The sequence below is a fragment of the Eubalaena glacialis genome, chromosome 12, assembly GCF_028564815.1.
Source record: "Eubalaena glacialis isolate mEubGla1 chromosome 12, mEubGla1.1.hap2.+ XY, whole genome shotgun sequence".
In the NCBI taxonomy this organism is placed as follows: domain Eukaryota; kingdom Metazoa; phylum Chordata; class Mammalia; order Artiodactyla; family Balaenidae; genus Eubalaena; species Eubalaena glacialis.
In genome coordinates this window covers 50,001,886-50,006,069 of record NC_083727.1, presented here as the reverse complement: position 1 = coordinate 50,006,069, position 4,184 = coordinate 50,001,886, and the positions used below count along the sequence as shown (strand labels likewise).

Here is a 4,184-nt window from a genome sequence, read left to right as displayed (position 1 = left end):
GTGCTCACTTCAGCAGCACATATACTAAAATTGGAACAATACAGAGAAGATTAGCATGGCCCCTGCACAAGGATGACACGCAAATTCATGAAGCGTTCCATATTTTTTTTTCCTTCCCCAGGTGATGGTGTAATTCAGTAACGGGTGCAAAGGCAAAACTGCTGCGGTCCTTGTAGACCATTCAGGGCCTAGACTGGCCCTTTGTGCTGCCCTTTGGACCTTGTGAGGATTGGGGTGGGGGTCCTTTCCTTACCCCCTAGAAGTGATGAGTTTCAATTCTGTCTCAGTCGTCAGCCTCAGGTGTGACCTTTCTGTACAATCATTTCCTCTGAGGTTTGAGGATAAAAATAAGTTAAGGAGAAAGGGGGTTTTAATCGTCAGGAAATTAAGAGTTAAATACAGCAGAAGCTGGAAGGAAAATATTAGGGAAGTAGAGATAAAACCGTACATTTTTTGAAAAGCACCAGGTAATTCAGCATATTCCTAATCCTTTATTATTAGTGTATATAAGATTGTTTATGTGCATAATTAATATATAATCAATTTGACATATTTTTCAAGATAGAGGGTTTGAGATGTATAGTAATGGGCAAGAATCATCCGTAAACTATTGGGACCTGAATGGGGTTTGTCACGTGCATGAAATGTTGTTAAATGCTTATGAGAAGTGTTGCTATTTTATTCACCAGTTCAATCAGTGAGTGACTTGATCAGCCAGTTCTAAAACCCACGTGAGCTGGGTGCTGGCAAGATGTGGAGAATTCAGATGTTACTCTTCGGTTCTTTACCTTTGTTTAAGGGATTTAGTTCCTTCCCCATGGGGTGAAAATCTTCAAGGGGGCATCTTGGCAGACTTCTCTGTTTCCTCCTTTTTGCAGTCTCTGTTTTTTCAGCAAGCAAACTACTTTAAGCCATTTCAAGATAATGAGCATTAAGTATGTCAGTTTTTCTGCTTTGTCTCATTTGGATCTCTCTGTTGTGTTTGTTAAAATGTAATGTTTTACCAGGGTAGTTTATTTCTTCTTTTTACACTTTCTGGTGGAAAGTGCCTTGAAATAAATAAAATGTGAGAATATTCTGGTAAAAAAAAAAAAAAGAAGAAGAAGAAGAAGCAATATTGTAACAAATTCAACAGAGACTTTAAAAATGGTCCACATCAAAAAAAATTTAAAAAGAAAAGGTATTGTGATATTATAGGAAATATATATTTGGCCTTTGTGTCCCCCTCCATGCCCTTCTTGATACAGAACTCCTAAAACCCTTGGAATTTTCTGAGTGACAGAGTGTCTTTTGTTATTCATAACAAGCCCCTTTCAACCATGTCTGAGTTTGTGCTAATGAGGTGATTCTCGGTGGACCTCTAGATAGCTTCAGGATCAGGAGTGGTCTGCAAAAAGACCAAGCCTTGATTAGAGGGTTGGAACTTTCAGTCCCACCCCCCAAACACTGGGGAGGGGTGAGGAGAGGGGATAGAGATGGAGTTCAATCACCAATGGCCAGTGATTTGATCAATCGTACCCTTGCAATGAAGTCTCCATAAACATCCCTAAACAGGGTTTGGGGAGCTTCCAGGTTGGTGAACGCATCCACATGCTGGAAGGATGAAGCGCCCCAACTCCACAGGGACAGATGCTTTTGCACTCAGGACCCTTCTGGACCTCGCCTATGTGCCTCTTCATTTGGCTGTTCATTTGCCTCTTTTGTACTAAACCAGTAAATGTTTTCCTGAGTTCTGTGAGCCATTTTAGCAAATTATCACACCTGAGGAAGGGGTCATGGGAACCCCCAATTTATAGCTGGTTGGTCAGAATTACTGGTGGCCCAGGAGTTGTGATTGGCATCTGAAGTGGGGGCAGCCTTGTGGGACTGAGCCCTTTAACTTGTGGGATCTGACACTAACTCCAGGTAGATAGTATCAGAATTGAATCAAATTGTTGGACATCCAGCTGGTGTTGGGGAATTACAGAGGTATAAAGAGCAAACAGTGAAAAATCACCTTTACTGTCCTATCCCCTAGCTCCTGTTTCCCTCCTTGGGCCAAGAGACAGCTGCTATTATCAGTTACTTAGTGCTATGGACTGAATTGTATCCCCCCTCCCAAATTCATATGTTGAAGCCTTAAGTCCCCCCACCCCAATGTGATGGTATCTTGAGATGGAGCCCTTGGGAGGTAGTTAGGTTTTGATGAGGGCATAAGAGTAGAGCCCCCATAATGGGATTAGATTAGTGCCCTTATAAGAAGAGATACCAGAGAGCTTACTCCCTCTCCACCATGTGAGCACACAGGGAGAAGAGAGCCATCTTCAGCCAGGAAGAGAGTCCTCGCCAGGACCTGAGCATGCTAACACCCTGATCCCAGACTTCCAGCCTCCAGAACAGTGAGAAAGTTCATTTCTGTTCTTTAAGCTATCTAGTCTGTGGCATCTAGTCTAGTTGCAGACTGACCTAAGATACTGGGGATCCACTCAGAAATATTTTATGCATAAACAAGCAAAAATAAATATATTTCTATTAGTTTCCTTACTTTTTTCACACAAATGGTTCTGCACCTTGCCGTACTCTATCTTGAAGAATAATCCAAGTCACTACATCTCTTTTTTCAATAGTTGCATGACATTTTTTCCATTGTATGAATATACAGTAGTTCATTTAACCAAACTTCTGTTGCTGAACATTTAGATTGTTTCCAGTCTTTTGTAATTACAAATTATACTACAATGAATAACTTTGCACATATACCATTTGCACATATGAGAGCTATTTGTTGGCTAATTTCCTAGAAATGATTGCTGGGTGGAGGTATATTCATATCTATAATCTTGATAGATATTGCCAAATTGCCCTTCAGAGTCATTGTGCCAATTTACATTCCATTCAGTATGTGTAATAATGTTTATTTTTCCCTCACTTTCACTTGCATAGTATGTTAGCAAACTTATGAAATTTGCCAAATTGACATATAAAATGTTCTTTATAGTTTTTCTTCTTTTTTTGCATTTTCTTATTATGTGTGAGATTGAGTATCTTTTCATATATTTAAGAGTCTTCTGTGTTTTCCTTCAACAGTTCACATCCTTTTTTAGTTGTAGGTATTTTTCTTATTGTTTTGTAGGAGCTCTTTATTATAACAGGAAAATAAAAGTTATGTGTGATAAGAATTGCAAATTCCCCCCAGTTTATTTGTATTTTGACTTTCCTTATGGTAATTTTTTTCATACTGAACTTTTTCATTTTTATATAGTTCAATTTATCAAACATTTTTTCAAGCCTTCCAGGTTTCATATCATACTTAGAAAATTCTCCTACTCCAAGATGAAAATATCTCCATACTCTTTTCTACTTCTCTTTACTTCTTATAGTTAAGTCTTTGACCCACCTGAAATTTATTTGGTGTAAGGTATGAAGTATGGGTCCAACTTAGTTTATTTCCAGAGAGTTACCCAATTTGTCCCAATGCCATCGACTGAAACATTTATTTTTCCTCCTCTTATTTGAAATGCACCTTTATCATATACCAGAACAACAGTAAATGTCATATACTATGTCATATATAAGTTTTGGGGTCGAGTCCAGGACTTTATACTCTGTTCCACTGAGCTGCTTATCATATGCCAACACTGCACTAGGTAAATTGTTTTGACTTTAAATGTTTTAATAACTGGGTTGGTTTTCCCCTCTTCTTTTTTATAATTATCCTGGCTCTTCTTGCCCATTTATTTTTCATATTAACTTGAGAGGTATCTTAATTGGTCTCAAAAAAGTTCCTTACAGTATTTTTACTGAGATTGCCTTAAAGTAAGGAAAGTTTTTTTGTTTGTTTGTTTGTTTTTTATAAACCTTTTGTTTTTTTGTCTTTTTTAAAAAAAAAATTTATTTATTTTTGGCTGCGTTAGGTCTTCGTTGATACACGCGGGCTTTCTCTAGTTGTGGCGAGCGGGGGCTACTCTTTGTTGCGGTGCATGGGCTTCTCATTGCAGTGGCTTCTCTTGTTGTGGAGCATGGGCTCTAGGAGCGTGGGCTTCAGTAGTTGTGGCACACGGGCTCAGTAGTTGTGGCTTGCGGGCTCTGGAGCGCAGGCTTAGTAGTTGTGGCGCACGGGCTTAGTTGCTCTGCAGCATGTGGGATCTTCCCAGACCAGGGCTCGAACCCGTGTCCCCTGCATTGGCAGGTGGATTCTTAACCAC

At 39.4% G+C, this 4,184-nt stretch overlaps 1 non-coding gene across 1 annotated transcript; it reads left to right on the top strand.

Annotated features, from left to right (window-relative positions):
* On the top strand, positions 1–107 carry LOC133102693 (U6 spliceosomal RNA). The gene has a single exon (XR_009703043.1). It is a non-coding gene; the product is annotated as a U6 spliceosomal RNA (small nuclear RNA).
* The last annotated feature ends 4,077 nt before the right edge of the window (positions 108–4,184 follow it).